This window comes from Nesoenas mayeri (assembly GCF_963082525.1).
Source record: "Nesoenas mayeri genome assembly, chromosome: 3".
Classification (NCBI taxonomy): Eukaryota; Metazoa; Chordata; class Aves; order Columbiformes; family Columbidae; genus Nesoenas; species Nesoenas mayeri.
Window position 1 is genome coordinate 29,526,416 of NC_137544.1, and position 20,314 is coordinate 29,546,729.

The window sequence follows — 20,314 nt, forward strand, 5'->3', positions numbered from 1 at the left end:
TTAATCATTTTTCAACAGAGAGTTTTCCTCAAAACTCTTTGGTGTCACAATTTTCCTCATCCTATTTCTATGCTCCTGTTTTTCTGTTCTCCTAATACAAAGTGAGAATATTTTCTGTTCTACCAGTATTTGCAAAACATAAGAGACATTTAAGCCTTTATATTACTGTGCCATTCAGAGATATCTAACCCCAAATATCAGAGTCCACATTTGTTTCCTACAACACTTAATTTCTCATAGTTTCCAACTATATTAGTGATAACACAACAAGATCTTTTGTGTGATCAAAATGAAACTGTAATTTAAAATTATGCAAGACAACTGATTTTCTGCATGTTTGTTCAAAAGTGTTTGCTGGCATAATAATGTTTGCTGGCAATATGCAGAGGAAAGTGCTAATTTAACACATGCTATCTGGCAGTGCTCTTTAATTTGAAATGTTAGAAATAGTATGGTACCATAAATCACCACTTGACTCATTATTTTTTGCTATATTTTTCCTAAATGCATGTGCATATAGTCTTCTATTAAATAGATTTTGATTATCATTAGCTACATAAAGAACTGCATCCTTTGAATGTAAGAAAGTGTGATCATGTTTCTCTAAATAACTGAATACCAATACATTCTATAACATCCAATTTATAAATTTAATCTAAGAACTGAGGATATTGGAAAATTAGTTATTTTTAATGTGCTTCTTCTTTGCTTATTCAGATTCAGAATTTAAGAACTATATATGAAACAGAACTTGGATCTGAATTACACACAGACTTTGAATGTTAACTGGTTGTTTTACACATTTTGTAGAGCTGTTTGTCTAAGGTTTTTTAAATAAAGTTTAAACTCAAGGTCTAATACTATCAGTCAGACTGAGTACTACCTTATGCCATAGTTAGTCTCACTTAAATGTATTTAAGTAAATTAACTGTGTAAAAAGGCAAAGTAATCTAGTCCTAGATGAGCCGTCAGTTTCCATATTTATCTATTTCCCTTTCAAACATGGATCCTATTAATGGATTAGGTCTCCTCAAACAAAACCAAACAAAACAAAATGCAACAACAACAACAATACAAGATTCAAAACACAACAAACAAAAACCAACAACAATCTCCTCCTCTCCTCTCCTCTCCTCTCCTCTCCTCTCCTCTCCTCTCCTCTCCTCTCCTCTCCTCTCCTCTCCTCTCCTCTCCTCTCCTCTCCTCTCCTCTCCTCTCCTCTCCTCTCCCCTCCCCACCCCTCCCCTCCCCTCCCCTCCCCTCCCCTCCCCTCCCCTCTCCTCTCCTCTCCTCTCCTCTCCTCTCCTCTCCTCTCCTCCCTTCTCCTCTTTCTGCAGTCTCCACTTTGCTATTCACAGATTAGTCTCAATTGCTTTCTGTTCTCTTCTGCCCAATATTCCTGTTTCCAAAAGTGAAGCTTCACCAGTTCCATTGCCCTTGGATTCATTCTCATGAAGTGAGCTCTGAGCAGACTCTGATGCTTGGAGGTACAAACAAACAAACAAACCCTAAACAATTAACCCTACCACGTGTTTTCATGCTATTGGCTGCAGCACAATTTACTGTAATGCAAATGCTTCCTGTTCCATAGCAATATGAATTTACAAGATGACTGACCTGCTTCCCCTGACATTTTCTACTTTTATTTTTACAAGAATGTATATAAAACAAATTTGAAGCAATTTAACTTTAAAAAGGAACCAAATAAAAACATAAATTATTTTGTCAGAACTTTTTTTTATTCCCTGACAGAGGGAGTGAAAAAAACCCTTTTTCCTACAGCGTTGTTACTTGCAATAAATCTCTATCAAAAATTAAAGGTTAAAACCATGTAAGAAAAGAGTACAATGTATGTACATTTATATATTCTCATACAGATTTCAGATTTAGGTTACTCAGAATTTGTCACTTCAATGTAAAGGAGAAAGTTTGTTTATACAGTAACTCAATTTTATGTCTAAGATTTATATGATTAAGATTTAGATTTATGTTAGATGTATTTTCTTTTTATAAGACTACTTATCTCTTCCTTTAGGGCCCAGGAAAGTTTCCACATTAATATAAAATCTGTGTTAAATGAAACTTGCAACTTTTCTCCATTAGTGCTTCCTGAACAAGATGATAAATTTTAATTTAGTGGATTCTAGTTTATCATTTTCTGTCTATATTTGCACTTGAGCAACATTTTAGGTAACACATCATTATTGACTGTCTAGTCCTTCCAAAAATATGAAGATATTTTATTATCCCAGCTGGGAAAATCTTTGTCGAAACATCTATCATCTTGGATCTGGGCTATTATAAACATCTCTTGGCCAGCCTTGTTTCCTCATCTATTTCCCATTTTTATTCCACTTAAAACATACTAGCATGGTTGATACTTTCTGCACCTTGCAACTCCTGTGTTATGCTTTTATGCAGTCAATTAAGCTTCTAGCCTTTGGATAAAATCTAAATTTATTTGCACTGAAACATTTTTAAAAATAATTAAATTTATGTTTCTAGTTCTTGGGCATGGAATTCTGGGCTGGGCATTTGTCTTTCTATACCATCTGTACTCTGTTCAGTTACTGGGTACAGGACATTTTCACATCTGGCTTCTATCTGACGACAAGCATCTGCACATAATTTCTGCTCCAGTGGATTTCAGTGTTTTTAAGGAAAGATGCATACGTGGGTATTTTGTTGTTGCTGTGGTATTTGTTTTGTTTTGCCTTTTTGTTTGTTTGTTTTTCTTTACTAGTTATTTTTGCTTAATATTGTATGTAACATTGTGGCTGAGGTTTAGATAAAACAACTATGATAACAGTTTTCAGAACCCATAAAAACTCCACAAAAATTAGAACAGGTGTGGAATTTGTACAAAGAAATGTGAATAATTAACAAATTGCCTGGATAACTGTATCCTATTATTTCATGTATGCACATTTTCCATTGCATATTTTTTCTCTCTACGTACACAGGAAGAATGCAGACTGCTTGAAATAAGTATTTACACAATGAACATCAGGTGAATATAACAAGCACCCTTAGCTCCTTAAGTAGAAACCTATGTAGTTCCCTTACTTGTCTTAGTTCCCTAGTTTCCTTAGTATCTGTAGTTTTTGTTGATTATGGGGGGCTGTCACACATTTGTCTTTTCATCTGTACATATCTCTTCACCTGCTATTTGTAGGACCTTGGAAATGAAGGCAATCTTTTTATTCTCTGTTCATGTGATGGATACAAACCACAATCATATTTCAGACTTGTCCATCTAATGGACTTCCCACGCCTAGTATTTGCTCAAGAGATTCCTATAGCTCTGGGTATATCTGGAATAGGGAACTTTAGCATGCTTGACATTTTAATGCTGTGGTGGATTGACCTTGGCTAGACACCAGGTGTTCACCAAAACCACTTTATCACTACCCTCCTCAACTTGACAGAGGAAAAATAATACAATGAAAGGCTCATGGTTCAAGATAAGGACAGGGAGAGATCAGTCAGCAATTACTGTGACAGGCAAAACATACTCGAGTTAGGGAAAATTAACTTATTACAAATCAAATCAGAGCAGGATAATGAGAAATAAAAACTGAATCTTAAAACACCTTCCCCTCATCTCTCCTCTCTTCCCAGGCTTGACTTTGCTCCCAAATTCTCTACCTCCTCCCCTGCAGTGGCACAGGGGGATGGGAAATGGTGGTTGTGGTCAGTTTATCACACATTGTCTCTGCTGCTCCTTCCTCCTCAGAGGAAGGACCTCTTACACTCTTTCTCTGCGCCAGCATGGGGTACCTCCCAAAGGAGAAAGTCCTCCATGAACGTCTCCAACACGAGTCCTTCCCATGGACTACAGTTCTTCACAAACTGCTCCTAAGTAGGTCCCTTCCATGGGTGCAGTTTTTCAGGAACAGACTGCTTCAACCCAAGTGTCCCACAGAGTCACAAGTCCGGCCAGGATCTTGCTCCAGCATGGGCTTCCCACAGGGTCACAATCCCGTTGGGGATCCACCTGCTCAAGTGTGGGGTCCTCCGTGGGCTGCAAGTGAGTATCTGCTCCATCATGGACCTCCACATGAGGTGCAGAAATTACTTTACAACCCATAAGATTGTAAAGAGGTAGGTTTATTTACATGGCGTCAGACACACGGGGAATAATTTCACCTAATATGTGTGTAAATTTATAGTAGCTTTAAGCTTGGTTAAATGCAGTAAAGTGTTACATATTCATGAATGTTTTAGGAATGCCTATACATATTCATAACCTGTCCCAGAGAAGGTGGTTCTTATTACAATGAGTTCTGGAGACCATTTCCATAGTCTCCACCTCCGGCTTCTCCTGGTTGCAGCTGCGCAGTGAACCTGGGTCCTCTTCTCTGTACACAGTCACCTTTGGTCCAGTGTGATGAGTTGGTTAGGACTCAGACTGCTGAGTCGGTTAAAACTGGCATATCTCCTGTCCTGTGCCCAAGTTCCTGTTATCTAGTTCACCCAAGGATGTACCAAGGATGCACCTAAAGATTATTATCTTTGCAAGGTGTCAGTGAACTCCTGTTTCTCGTACAATAAGTTATGCAAAGCTAAGCAAGACTAGGCAATAGTGATGTGGGTTAAAGGGTTAGCTCTCTGTTAGCTCTTTAAGTCTTTAAGTGTTAGTTCTTAAAGTGTTAATTAGTTAATTGTTAATTGCCTGTATCACACAGGCTGCAGAGGGACAGCCTGACTGACCATGGTCTGCACCACTAGCAGCAGGTGTATTTCTACTCTGGCACCTGGAGCACCTCCTCCTGTTTCTTCTTCACTGACCTTGGTGTCTGCAGAGCTGCTTCTCTCACATATTCTCACTTCTCTCTCTGTCTCCAGCTGATGTTGTGCAGAAACTTTTCCCCTTTCTTATCTAGGTTATTCCAGAAGTGCTACCACTGCCACTAATAAGCTTGGCCTTGGCAAGCTGCAGGTCTGTGTTGGAGCTCGCTGACATTGGCCCTATTGGACATGAGGAAAGCTACAAGAAGCTTCTCACAGAAGCATCCTCTGTAGCCAGCTACCAAAACCTTGCCATGCAAACCCAAAACAAATGCATAGATAGACACTCAGACATGCTGTCCAGAAAGAGTATGTACTGTCTCTGCTTCTAAGTATGTCCCTAAATGTACAAGGTATATTTTGAGGCCTGTCTCTTGCTGAGCTAATAGCTAGGAAGATGTGCAGTAAGTGCATGGGTCCTACGGTAAAGCACATTAAGCCCATTCCGAAGTCAACTCATCCTTCTGTAGCTTGATCTTGCCTTTGTGAACATTTTTCTGACTGGTGAGTGATCTCTTAATGAATGCTTGGCATTCACAAATAGTGTTTCAGTAAGATTTATCCTACACTGTCTTGAATGGATAAGAAAAGTTGTCAGACTCCTTAATTTGAAGAAAATTACTGCTTGAGGATACACCTCAAATTAGATCTCATATCACAACCCAGCTATTGCAACTGGAATGCCTTTTCCTTCTGAATATTTTGTGGCATGAGAGGTTTGTCTTTGCAGGCATACAGTTATTCACTGACACTAGTCTGAAAGTTATTTATTTATTTATTTGCTTGTATTTGTGTAAATGTGGAAAGAAATACTGAAAATATTATACAACTTTCTTGAATCCTGATATAATGTAATAAAGTGAAATGAGTGCAAGGCTTTTTTTATTTTTTTTTTTAATGAACACATGAATTACTAAAAAAACACAGAGTTTAAAGAAGTCCAAGAAGTGATCATGATGATCTAACTCTTGAAGCAAATTTCAACCACAGTTTGGATTTTATTGTGCCAGATGTCTTACTGCAGTTAATTAGTTATAACCTTTATATTCTTAAATTTAAAAAAACCCTCAGAGTTTTCAGATATGACTGATCAGGCAATATATGCATATAGACATGTATCTTTATGCATATATATATATTTCACATAGTATTTAAAACTGTAACTGGTTATACAAACCTTTTTTTTTTCCTCTTCTTTAGATGTCATAAGCAGTGGCTTTGTGTGGATCTCTTACGATCAAAGTGCTGAAAGTACCTCTGATTGAGATCAGGTTTTATAAAGAATCAGCTCCAATTTAGGATTCAATTGGCCAGATTGTCAGAAGGTATTGCATTAGAAGAGTGAGTAGCAAGTGTTATGATTGGAGCTGCCCTTCGTGTTTTGTCTATAGAAGACAAAATATATATATATCTATAGAATTGTTTCTAGTTGTAAAGGATAAGCACTTAAAAATCCAGCCTTGAGGTCTTCTCGAAATCTGGTATAACTGTGAAGCTGAAACAACCCTCTCAAATAGTAGCTACTCAAGGTGTCAGGACTATTCTGAATCTGTCTAGGTTTTATTACTTTCTCAATTAAGCCTATCACTAAATAAAATGTCAGAAGATGAGCTTGTCTACTTATTGCCAATAAAGTTTTAATTATAACTTTGACAATGTGCTTAGAAATTAATAATTTTACATCTGCCAAGTTTCACAATGAGTCTTGTAAACTATAACAATGGTTTGTACTTGGAATAAAGTAATTTTCTCCTTTTAAATGGACATGATATTTCTGAATATTATAGCAAAAAGAACAGTGAACAGCTGCCCTTCAATCTATAGTATTATGTATTATGGTAGGAAGAAAGGATGAATTAAAAGAAAAAAAGAACTCCAACAAGCAAAAATAATTGGAATCATAATCTTTACAATCTGAAATGTTAATTGTGTAAAGTTTCAGAAATTTAATGTAAACTTTTGAATAGTCTTCTCTTTTTACAGAGCTCTCCAATATTTTGTATTTAATGTGAGCTCGTATAGGAGTGCAATGGTGCTGTGGTTCAGGATCTTGCTTAACATGTAGGACAAGTACATCTGTCTAGTTCTTTGCTTCTCTCTACGTTACGTCTGAAAATCTTAGTCTTCAACTAAGATGATCAAGTCCATGCACTTGATTATAAATCAATTTTTGTTAATCCCTACACAATAGTTAGACTTCCCATAGAATCACAGAATGGTTAGGGTTGGAAGGGACCTCTGGAGATCATGTAGTCCAATCCACCTGCTGAAGCAGGTTCACCTAGAGTAGATTGCACAGGAATGTGTCCAGGTTGGTTTTTAATGTTTCCAGAGAAGGAAACTCCAAACCTCACTGGGGAGCCTGTTCCACTGCTCTGTCACCCTCAAAGTAAAGAAGTTTCTCCTTATGTTCAGGTGAAACCTCCTATGCTTCAGTCTGTGCCCATTGCCCCTCATCCTATTGTTGAGCACCACTGAAAAGAGTCTGGTCCCATTTTCTTGACATCCAACCTTGAGATATTTATGAACATTGATGAGATCCCCTCTCAGCCTTCTCTTCTCTACAGGCTGAACAGACCTAGCGGTCTCAATCTCTCCTCATAAGAAAGGTGCTCTAGGCCCCTAATCATCTTTTTAGCCTACCGCTGCACTCCCTCCAGTAATTTCTTATCCTTATTAAACTGTGGAGCCCAGAACTGCATGCAGTTCTCCAGATGCAGCCTCACCAGGGCAGAGTAAAGGGGGAGGACAACCTCCCTTGACCTGCTGAACACACTCTTCTTAATGCATTGTTGGCCTTCTTAGCCACTAGAGCACATTGTTGACTCATGATCAATCTGTTGCCAACCGGAATTCCCAAGTCCTTCTCTGCAGTGTTACTTTCCAGTGGGTCTGCCCCTAACCTGTACTGGTGCTGGGGTTATTCCTCTGCAGGTGCAGGACCCTATACTTGCCCTTGTTAAACTTCATTAGTTTCTTCTCTTCCTACTCTGTCTTCTTCCATCTTTACAGATGATACATCTTCTCATAGGACATTAGCTTACGAAGACCGTCTTGTTATAACAGAAACCCTAAAGCTCATGACATTACATTTCAGGCCGTTTTATTTTGTCACATCTCTGTTACCTCAAAATTTCAGGCTATCTAATTCTTTCTATTTGGTATCCTGATCCTCTTTTGTTTGACTGTGTTCTCTTAAATGAAACACAGTAAGTCCTTAACCATCTGATATTATAATGACTATTATCATTTTTTGTTACAAAGCTTTGAGTTTTTGTTTAACATATGAAATTGGACTTTGATAAAAGTTCCATTACCCATTGTGGATTCATACCTGGCTTTTAATTCACACTCTTTATTGAAAATGTACCTAAATCTGTAATTTTTTTGTGTGTGTGTACATTGAATGACATCTAAGGCAGCAGATTCCTTACATTATCTCAGATCAAGCTGTAGAAATACCCAACTTTGGGTCTTTTATCTGAGTTGGTTAAGTAGTAGAGAATCTGCTGCCCAAATTACTTGTTAAACGTCTTTCTTATATGTCACCTTGCAGATCCAAATAGGTAGCTGAGCTAGCTTTGATCATGTCGATGTGTCCACAAGGTACAGTGAGGAGCAGTGGGAAGGAACTAACTCAGATCCCCAGAATAATACAGTGTGGTATATTTAATGTTATGTCAGTGCATCCAAATGTAACACTCCTTTTTTTAACAAAGGTTCAGACTTTCACACATATAACACATAACTGACTAAAAATATATATGTTACCTAGGTAATACCCTTGAGATTATGTATATTACAATATGAATCCTAACTGCAAAATTTTGGTTTTTTTCCCACACCTCTCCTGCCAGTAACCTCTCTCGCCCATACTAATCCTTCTTCTACGATGGGGTTACAGCATTGCTGGATAAGGGAAGGGCAACTGATATCTTCTACCTGGACTTGTGCAAAGCATTTGACGAAGTCTCTCATGACATCCTTGACTGTAAATTGGAGACACATGGATTTGACAGATGGACCACTCAGTAGATAAGGAACTGGCTGGATGGTTGCACTCGAAGAGTTGTGGTCAACATCTTGATGTGCAAGAGGAGACCAGTGATGAGTGGTGTTCCTCAAGGGTCAGTACTGGTACTGGTGCTGTTTAACATCTTTGTCAGACATAGAAAGTGGGACCGAGTGCATTCTCAGCAAGTTTGCTGATGACACTAAGGCACGTGTTGTGGTCAACATTCTGGAGGGAAAGGATGCCATCCAGAGGGACCTTGACAGGCTTGAAAGGTGGGCCCATGCAAAATTCATGAAGTTCAACAAGTTCAAGTGCAAGGTCCTGTACCTGGCTCAGGACAATTCCAAGCACAAATACAGGCTTGGTGGAGAAAGAGTTGGAAGCAGCCCTGAGGAGAAGGACTTGGGGGTGTTGGTTGATGAGAAGCTCAACATGAGCCAGCAAAGTGTTCTTTCAGCCCAGAAAGCCACCCGTATCCTGGGCTGCCTCAAAAGAAGTGTCACCAGCAAGTCAAGGGAGGTGATTCTCTCCCTCTACTCCACTCTCATGAAATCTATCCTGCAGTACTAGATCCAGGTCTGGAGCCCCAAACATAAGAAGGACATCGACCTGTTGGAGAGAGTCCAGAGGAAGGCCATGAAGATGATAACAGGGCTGGAGCACCTCTGCTCTGAAGACAGGCTGAGACAGTTGGGGTTGTTCAGCCTGGAGAAGAGAAGGCTTCAAGAACGTCTTGTAGCAACCTTCCAATACCTTAAAGATGGCCTACAAGAAAGTTGCAGAGGGACTTTTTACAAGGGCGTGTAATGATATGACAAGGGGTAATGACTTTTAACACTGGAACAGTCTGCCCAGAGAAGCTGTGGACACCCCATTCCTGGAAGTCTTCAAGGTCAGGTTGGATGGAGCTTTGAGAAACCTGGCCTAGTGGAAGGTGTCCCTGTCCATGGCAGGTGGCTTGGAACTATATGATCTTTAATGCCTCTTCCAACCCAAACCATTCTATGATTCTATGATCATTTTTTATTGTCTTTTATAAAATTCTTACATTTGAGTCCACTCTGTTTTTCTTCTGAGTAGATGTAGTTATCATAGGGTGCCAGACTTACTTTTCATTCCTGATGCTTTTAAAAGAGAGTGGGCTATGTGAGGTACAAGATATATATATCTCATCCGAGTGGGTTGTATGCAATGCTTTCCTGAGAAGAACTATGATATGCTATAACTGCAGAGAGGTTAAATTTCTGTAGTCTGGGAGTCTCCATGTTATGTTCCAAAATTTCAGACATCCTCTGTAGCTAACTATGGCAATGTAGCAGTTTATATAACTCTAGCCCTAGATGCTGATACCAGGGGGATGGGGGCGTGTCGAAATTTCAGTGAGAGGAGAAAGAGGAACAAATATGGGTAAAGAAAATGAAATGTACATTTTCACTAAACTGTTACATTTTAATGCATAACAATTGGTACTTTTCTACATACAAGCTGCAACTGCATGTCTGGATGCTGGGAAGGGGAGGTTAAAAGTGGTGCCATCTGACAGGTGAGAGGTAATTTTAGAATGGGAAAGAATGAACACAAAGAAGTTCAGCCACGCAAAAGATAATACTCTACGGAGCACATGCAAGAAATTCCCGAAATCTCTGCTGGGGTAGATGGGCTCTCCCCCATTCACTTATTTAGCTGGTGGTGTTAGGGAATAGACTGCTTTAGCTTATTGAATTATTTGGTAAACTGCTTCTTATAGAACTTGTTTGGAAACTACCCATATGCAGTTTCTTTTGCTTAGCATGAGTAAGTCTGCTTAGACTCCAAGCTATGAAGTTTTGAACTTTCTGCCTCATTAAGCAGAAAAGGTCTCAGAAGATAAGGGGAGCTGTGTCCCTGGAGACAGGTAAAGGAATGGATCAGTGTGTCTAAAAGAAGACAAAAGAGGATTATGTTTTGGTTATTGCCAAAAACTTTTTTTTTTTCCACAAATACAGGTGCAAAAGTACAACTGAGGATCAGGACTTTAAATGGCATCTAACCTGGTCTGTAAAAAGACAAACAACTACCTGCAGAGATAAGAAACAGCCTGTCTGATGAAAATGAAGTGATCCAATTAAGAACAAGGAGACCTCAAACTCTAATTTTACAATTGGCCTGAAATAACTTGTGTGAAGCTCAGACTGTAGAGTATTTGTCTTCTTTCTTTTTTCTTTTTTTTTTTTTTTCCTACTCTGTACCCTGCAAATAAGTTATTTATTTAAGAAGAATTTCTGGAATCCATGCCTGAGTCTCTGCTATGGAAAACCTAGGAAAAAGAAACTTCCTTAACAGGTGGCTGATATCTTTCAGGAGAGGCATTTAATTTCTGAACACAGCCTTCTCAGCGGGGCTGTGATTTTAAACTTACTGTGTAATGGAGTGTATTACCATTTACCATATGATGAGACGGCCTTGTCTGTCAGCCAAGGAACTGCTTAATGTTATATATGGGTCAAATGAGTCAAAGAAAAAGAGAGAAGAGAAAAAAATCAAGAACTTTGAGCCCTCTAGCAAAAGGGGAAAATTCCCCTATGGCAAGCATCCAGGTCATTTTTTAAAAGATCCATTTTCTCCTGAAAACTGATTGAGCAGCACTAAATAACTTAAGATAAAGTAATTCCAAAGGCAGGGGGATTTCTGCTGAATCAGCCATTGCAGTTAGCAGGTGGTATCCTTTTGGCAGAAATATTTTTTAACGTTTGCAGATGGTTTTATTTGCATGAAAAAAATGGTTATTCTCCAAGCATATCAGAGGGAGAACAACCTTTGAACATTTGTATGCAATAAATGAGGGAGTATGCAATAAATGAGGAAGTATTATAAAAGCCAAATCAATCAGATGTTTGGAATTTGACTGGTTGTTCCCAGACATAGTTTTGCAGTAACATGTAACGTGATTTGCAAAGCTTGCATGACATCTGGCTACGTAAAAACAGATAAATACCCAAACTAAAAATGATGAGATTTGTTGAATTAATTTCATGTCTCAGCTTGATTCAGTGAAGGTGTTTATTTTCAGCAACTTTGACCAGAAAAGCAAAATAGTAAGTTTAGTTTCAGTCCTTGGAGAAAGCTCTACAGTAACCATGAAATGTACCATATAGACAAAATGGCAGTCATTCTCGTTGTTCTTGCTAGGAACAACAGTCTTCTAAAAGTTATTTGTTTAAATCCAAGTTAGTTATCCTAGAATCATTTTCTAACCAATATGGAGCAGAATGCATCTTTGAAAGATTGTTCAGCTTGGACATCTGAAAAAATTCAGAGCTTGATTAGTCTTGTATCATGCAAGTATCTTAAGTATCATTCCACTGACTCAAAATGAGCCTGGGTGATGGATTTCTGATACTTAAAGAAGTGACATTAATTCCACTCCAACTACTAAGCCATTATTCTGACAAACATATGTAAATATTGAAGTTTGATTAAAAATAAACAACAAAACCAACAAAAGTAAAGATCTTTTCCATCAGTCACATAGCCTATTTTTATTCAGCAGTCTTACCCTTGTGTAATAACAGGCAGCTTCCCCCACAGAAGCTGCATATTCCCAGTTGAGTGCAGTATATGTGAAAATTATCCCTTTGAGTCTGTTTAGTATATCCCTTTAATTAATTCTGAGTACTACAGGGCTTAAATTAATGCCTACAGCTAAAATGACAGACCTATATTTAAGAATAATTTGATTCTTATCTGTAACATATTGTCTTTTATATACTGCCTTTAAAAGCAGATGCATTATTAGATGCAAGATCTGCAACAAGAAGTTGACTAAAGGTCTATGTGTGGCTGTTAAAAGATGCCTTCTTATATTACCACATCTTATTTTTATGATAGGACCTGCATAGTCTTACAGTTTTGTCTCATGTACAGTTTTGCTGCAGGTACAAAGCAACCTCTAAAACCATGTTGTAAGTAGATCTAAAAATAGCTGTAGACAGGAAAGAGGCCCTGGAGAAATCTGAAACAGACATGAAGTAGGAACAAAGTAAATAGCACTTGCTGCTCCCCTGTGGATGTTTACCAAAAAACTTAGCCGACATTTTCATCACCCACATCTGATTTAATCAGATCAATACACAACTGTCCTGGAGTTCATAGTAAGCATAAAGCTGTGAATCCCTCCATCTTGATTCTTACTCATAAGATTTTCCTATTAAAGTCAAAATATGCCTCAAGAGATACATTTCTGGAATGCTTCTATGGATGACGGTGAATTTTCAATATCAAAGATGAACCAGAAGCACATGTCTTCTGATCAGTCCCACTGATCCTAAATCCATATCCATAAGCGCCCTGTGGTGTTACACTTTCTTCTGTCAGTCTCCTGTTTTCTTGACAGCTGCAATTATTTGTTTTCAGTGGAAGTGTGTTAACATTTAACTGGTAATTTGAGGTCAGCTGAGGATTCTGTGATAGCAAAAAAAACCCTTTTATTTTTATTTCCCTAAAATAATGGGAAAAAAGTGCCCAGGTTCTAACTCACAAGTGGCAACTTTCTGTATTGCTTCTATAATGTATTGTCAAGTGTATAGTCTATCTTTTGATTATTTTGTTGTTATTGTTGATTTGTTTGATATGATTTTATTTGTTTGTTTTCCTATCTTATGTGTTTTATGTTTGAGATATCAGGAATGCCACATCTTCATGTTGTTTTTTTTTTTAAAGCTTCTCAGATCAGAAGACTAAAAACAGTTCTGACACACAAACCTGTAGCTTGTGTTGCCACACTCACTCATCTCTGCTGTGCTCAGCAAGGGCAGGAGGTAGTTGCTGTTAAGTGGCCTCTCTTTCTATAGCAAGTGTACCTTTGATTGTAAGGACAGTTATAGCTCAGGTTACGGCTCTTTGTAACCTCATACTTGGATTCTCTGAAGAGACCAAGTAGAGTTGCTGAAAAAGGGACCAGACTGATGGTTTGATAAGTTGTTGTCTCAGCTGGTGTTCAATTAGACAGCCTCATCTGACCTGGCTTCACAGAATAATCCATAATTTGACAATCATAATGTAGAAAATAAACAATAATAATATTTTTTTAAAAAAAGCAGCCGTACAAAGACAACTTGAGATATTCACATATATTGTAAAAAACTAGAAAACTGTAAAACCTTTCTTCGTGCCTTTATCTTACTGTTTGTTGTGAAATGTAAAGTTATGAAAATGTGAAATGGCTTATCGAAGATTCCATACAACTGTGTAAAAAGTGTAATTGTGTGAATGGCTCAGTTGTTTGGAAGCCTGGGTTAATAGTCAGGAAATAATTATTTCTGATCATAAACTAGAAAAGAAAGCATAAATACTTGGCCGTTTTAACCACCAATTCTACTATTTTGAAATTAATACAGTTGCCCGGTATGGCAAAACACAAGGTTGGGGGATGTTATCATACACCTGAGATATACCACTCCTATTTAATATTTTTACAAGCCATCTTTATTATCCTCTAACACAACATCAAAACTAATTTGCATCAGTTAAGGTGAGTTTCATTTATCATTCTTGAGTCTAACTATTCCCTTGTTCTTTTCCTGTATTGAAAAACTGATCCATCACAGAACACATGGAAAATACTTATTAAGATTTATTTTATTTTTTATTGCCTTCGCAACATTTGCTTTTTAGCTCTGGTTATAAAACCTCAAATCTCCTTCAGTTTGGAATTTGACAACTACCCATAAAAAGACAAAAATAAATACAAGCCAGCAAAGACTAAGGTTTATGTTAACTTATGTTTTCTGAAAAATCACACGACAGTAAATATTCAAGGCATCACAGAATTTCTAGGCTGTATAATTCAATTGTTATAACTCTGAAGGGATAGACAGAGAAAGTGAGTGATCTGTATGTATGCAGAAATATACAGTAGCTTTTAAAGAAAATAATATACACAGAAATGAACATTCTGATCATAAGCAGTCGATTATATGTTAAAATATATGTGTGAACACTTCAAAACTTGGTTACTTTTGATTTTTAGAAATAATTACCTAAACTCTAGACTTCAGCAGATATGGAAACTATCTACTATGCCCTAGTGAAGTATTGACATGATGTGGATGTTCACATAATCTGGGCTAGCTTAGTCCTCTGATTAAAAAAAAAAAAAAGGTGAGTTCGGAGAGTTCAGAAATATTAATTCCATATATAGTCAATGTAGAGAGGTTGGCATCCACAAATGGCCAAATAAAATCAGTTGCTTCTAAAGAGAGATGTCCAGACTGAAGCTGCTAAAATTAGAAGCCACCATAAAACTTGTATGCTTCTCATTTTATAATACTGGGTTAATTCTATACTTTTTGTCAAAACGTTCACAGAGCTGTTTGTTTAATGTTTATTTTTCCTAAGTGTTTGGCATTTACATTTCACACTTCAGACTTCTGGAAGTAATTCATTGTGTTGACTTTAGTGTTCACTTCATCAGTGTTGCAACGAGCAAGCCAGATAACAAAGCACCTGGCTAATTATGCTTGCAAATTATCATGAGCAGAACATGGAAACTGCTTCCCAAAATCAAGCTCTAAGAAAAACAAGCAGTATAAAATTTTCATAACTCTTTTATGTATTCTATGCATTCGTTGTTTAACTAGTCCACAATAGTCAGAAACTCTCTGTGAGAACCAAAATACTAACCCAGAATTTAAAATCTGTCACAGTGTCCCAAACACTGAAGTTATTCAAAACAGACCAATTGAAAAAGAGCAAAAAGCTACCATTCTACCAGAAACTGCAGAACATGTTAAGCATTAGAAACAGAAGGAATCAAAATTCTGGTGCCTTATTTTCTTTTTTTTTTTCAAGTAGAACTTAATGAGAACAGAAAATAGCATAACATTAATCCATTCTTGTGACAAACCTTGCAACATAAATGGGAACTGGTACAAACTGATCTGTCCTTGTTATTGTCCTCTTGTGCCACAGTCCTCTGTAGTCGCCTAAGTGCAAAGTCATACAAACTATTAGCTTTCAAATCAAATTGTACTGTTGGCAGTGGGTTCAGTTAACTGAAAATGCAGCTTCTATTTCACTAAAAATAGGAAAATAAGGAGATACAATGTGCTGAGGCATTGGAGTTCAGTCAATAGTAATGAATAGTTCACAGTTAAGTAACAGGCTGACTTGAACTCTAGAGTATCTTTTGATTTCAGGGCTGATTCTTCCACAAAGGAAGTGTGTATGTTACTATATAATCTGAAGTTTTGGGTTAATTAGATGCTTCTGTATTTAAGTACAAAGAAGCTCTGAATGACACTATCTATGCTAATTCATTTGTGTGGGATGTATTGAACATTTAAAAGTAGGCTACAGGGCTATACATCACAGGATTGGAGATTCAAGGTTATTTCAATACACAGTGAGAATATTTCTGCTTAAACACTACTGTAAGAGAGGCCATGCTGATTGGAGCAAGGCACATCTCTGAAGTATTACAGTTGATTAGACCTACTCAGAGTTACTTCCTCACCTACAACAGCTTCTAATGTCTTTGTGATATTATAAAAAAGGTTAAATATTAATCTCTGATTCTTTGTCTCTTCTGAAGAAAAGGAAATCCTATTTTGAAAAATTACCTTATTTTTGAAAAATCAAATTTACTAAGAAGTATTAGTCGAGTTTTAAATTTTCACCTTCTTGATGAATAAAGATGAAAAATCTCAACTTGTTTTTTTTTATTATTTTCAGAGAAGATAAGCATAGAATTATGATTGGGTTACAATGTTTTCCTGTAAAAGATAAATACATGTTTAAAATTAAATATCAGGTATACCTCAACTATTTTTTAATTCACTCATTTCTCAAAAGTGGCAAATTTGTGGAGTTCCTCCTTTGATATATGTTAAAAGAATTTTAATGTTTTTAAACAGGTGTCATCTTTTTTTCCCCCTTACTTATTAATACACATATAATATATTTCCAGCACTGAAACACAGTACATCAATGGGCAGATTTTTCAAAAAGGCTCTTGATTTCCCCAACAGGTTTAAATTTAGATGAGATTAAATATCATAAACAAGATAAAATGTCTAAAGAAGTAGAATTTAGAGGAAAAATAGTGCACGCTATTTCATTTAGGTATAGTGTGCACTAAAATAGAAATGACAAATCTATCAAACAGAGGTTGATACTGAAAAAATGATGAGCTGATGGACTTAGGTTTAAGTTAATAAAGAATAAAAAGAAGTATAAAAGAATAAAAAAACCTCACCATTATGTATGGATAACAACTATCTATCTTTATTTAGTACTTAGGTACCTGTGTAGTGTTATTTGGAAATATTATTAATTTGGTTGATGACATTATTTGTACTGATCTGAAATCTTTAACTCTGTGAGACATTTAGTTTGGAATTATATCTGCTTAAAATCTAAAAATTTATAAAGAAAACATAAAGCTTTACTCTCTTAAAATTAAAATGTTTATTTAAAAACAGGAAAACCAGTTCTTACTGGCTATGTTTGTGTTACCAGGTCTAAAACCACTTTTGTACTTTGGGTTCAGATATATGACTTGTTTTCATCTAGGTGAATCAAGGTGTATCCCCCACCCCACTGCACATCACAGCCCCCTGCTCCATTATCTCATAAATGGAAACCATGATGTACAGGCTGAAAAGAGACATTATTTTTGAAAATCTGATTCCTCTATTAATATTTAAGTTATACACCCCATCAGTATAGCAGTTCAAAAATTTTTTGTTGAAGTTCAGAGACAGACCTTTTGTCTGGTATGTTAGGACTCTCACTGTGTTCAGGAAGACTATCTCTTCGAATGCACCAGACATTCTCTTTTAAGAAGCATCCCCTTGCCACATTAATGACTTCTCTATGATCCACAGAACTGCAATATTTGAATTAAATCTAAGTATTTTAAAATCCACATATTTAAATTTCACCTATTTGGTCCATTTTCAGTTCTTGAATGTTTAGTCAAGTCTCATGAAGTGACGGTCAATTAACTGGAAATTATGCAGAGGTGGAGGTTTTTAGTGACTTGCTGCTAACTCATAACTTGCTTTTCCAAATTTTAGCTTTATATTGCTATTCTGTTTCAATAAAAAGTGCATTTGACTAGTCCAAAGACTATTTTTTTCTTCTGGGTTGGATTTTGTTTCTCAAATTTGTAATTCCCTTCCAGCTAAGCTTCAAACACACTCTTGACCTGAAACATAAATAAAATTGTCTGCACTTTTCCAGACACATTAATCCTATCCTAGTAATTTTGCATACATAAGTTGTTCTAGAGATACTCATAGATTCACAGACAAAGTGTTTGTTAAAAGGCAAAACTAATTTATTGGGATCTTAGCAAACAATAACACTCACATGAGAAATCAAGTCTCTTGAACAGCAGAGTTGATTGCTGTCTGATGGCAATGGGAGTCTCCACTGCAGTGACCATGGCAGTGACACCATTAGCTAGATCAGATGATATTCCAGCTTCTCCATGGTCCTGCTTGACCCCTCTAGCATACAAATAATCCACTTCTATTGATTTCCTTAGCTACATACAAACATCTCCCAAATATCTCAACTATGCTGGGTCACTTCAGTCTGGAGAAGAGAAGGCTGAGAGGGGATTTTATCAACGTTTATAAGTATCTCAAGGATGGATGTCAAGACGATGGGACCGGACTCCTTGCAGTGGTGCCCAATGATACGATGAGGGTCAGTGGGCATAGACTGAAGCATAGGAGGTTCCATCTGAATATGAGGAAAAACTTCTTTACTTTGATGGTGAGAGAGCACTGGAATAGGCTGTCCAGAGAATTTGTGGGGTCTCCTTCTCTGGAGACATTCCAGACCCACCTGGACACATTCCTATGCAATCTACTCTGGGTGAACCTGCTTTATCAGGTGTGTTGAACTAGAGTTGGTCCCTTCCAACCCTAACCATTCTGTGATTCTATGCACAAAATGCTGTCCTATATGACCTTTTTTGCATCTGCTTGAACAGTTTTCTATTGGCTCTTTGTAAGTGTTTTGTCTAGGCATAGTTTGACCAGTTCAGCAGAAGGAACTTCCTAGGACCCTTTGAGATACTTCACATAGGATATTAATCAGCACATTCAAGGACAACATTTGGACAAGGCACAGCAGGAGCTTCCTGGGGGAAATGTTAGAACTGTCCAAAATTCCCACATGGAGAGCTCGTGCAAAAGCCAAGCAGCTGCCTGATGGTGAAGGTGGCTAATGGTACAGTCAGTCAACATGTTAAAAGTAGGTCCTTTGTCTGAAACAAGTTATCTCCCATATGCAGATGGCTGACTGAGGAGTTCCTAGACCACCCAGGTAATTAACATCACAGCCCTAATGCCCAACCATACCACAGCTACAGCTAGAGGGCCAACTGAAATTTCAACTTCTAACTAATTAATAACCAATATTTGTGACATTTGACACATAAATGGTCAATGGATAACTTTTGGCATACATAAGTTTAAAAAATAAATATACAAATCCAGGGAAATATCACAGAATCATAGAATAATTTCAGCTGGAAGAGACCCTTAAGATCAACGAGTACAACCGTAACCTAAATCTAGCATTAAAGCATGTCCTTAAGAGCCTCATCTATACACCTTTTAAACACCTCCAGGGATGGTGACTCCACCAGTTCCCTGGGCAGCCTGTTCCAATGCCTGACAACCCTTTCCATGAATAATTTTTTTCCTAATATCCAGTCTGAACCTCTCCTTGCCCAACTTGAGGCCATTTCTTCTTGTTCTATCACTTGTTACCTGGGAAAAGAGATCAACACCCTCAATGCTACAACCTCCTTTCAGGTAGTTGTAGACAGCAATAAAGCCTCCCCACGGCTTCCTTTTCTGCAATTTTCCCAATTCCCTCAACTACTCCTCATAACACTTGTGTTCCAGGCCCCTCATCAGCCTCATTGCCCTCCTTTGAAGTCTCTCTAGTGCCTCAATGTCTTTCCTGTAGTAAGAGGCTGAACACAGTATTCGAGGTGCAGCCTCAACAGCGCCTAGTACAGGGGAATGCTCATTTCCCTAGTCCTGCTGGACACATTATTCTTGATACAAGCCAAGATGCTGTTGGCCTTTTTGGCCACCTGGGCACACTGCTGGTTCATGTTCAGCCAGCTGTCAACCAACCCCCCCAAGAAGTAAGAACAGTCCATTTTTTTTTTTTGTTTGGTTTGGTTTGGTTCATTTTTGCTTGATGTTTGTTTTTGGTTTTGCTTTTAATTCTACAGAATAGTAGGATTTCCTTATCATTGTCAAGCAGGGTCATTATACATATGTAAGTGCATAAAATCTCAAAACATGCACACAGATTTGAACAGCACTTCCAGTTCTCTCTATCTTGTATCATAAAACTGCATTCCCATAAAATCTTTTGTGTAGGCTAACATTTGTCTTCACCCTTGTCATGATGAATTTATCTTTTTTTTCATGTTTTTTGGCATCTGACCACCAAATACAGGATACATGATGCATTGCAAAAGGACAGTCTTTGGAA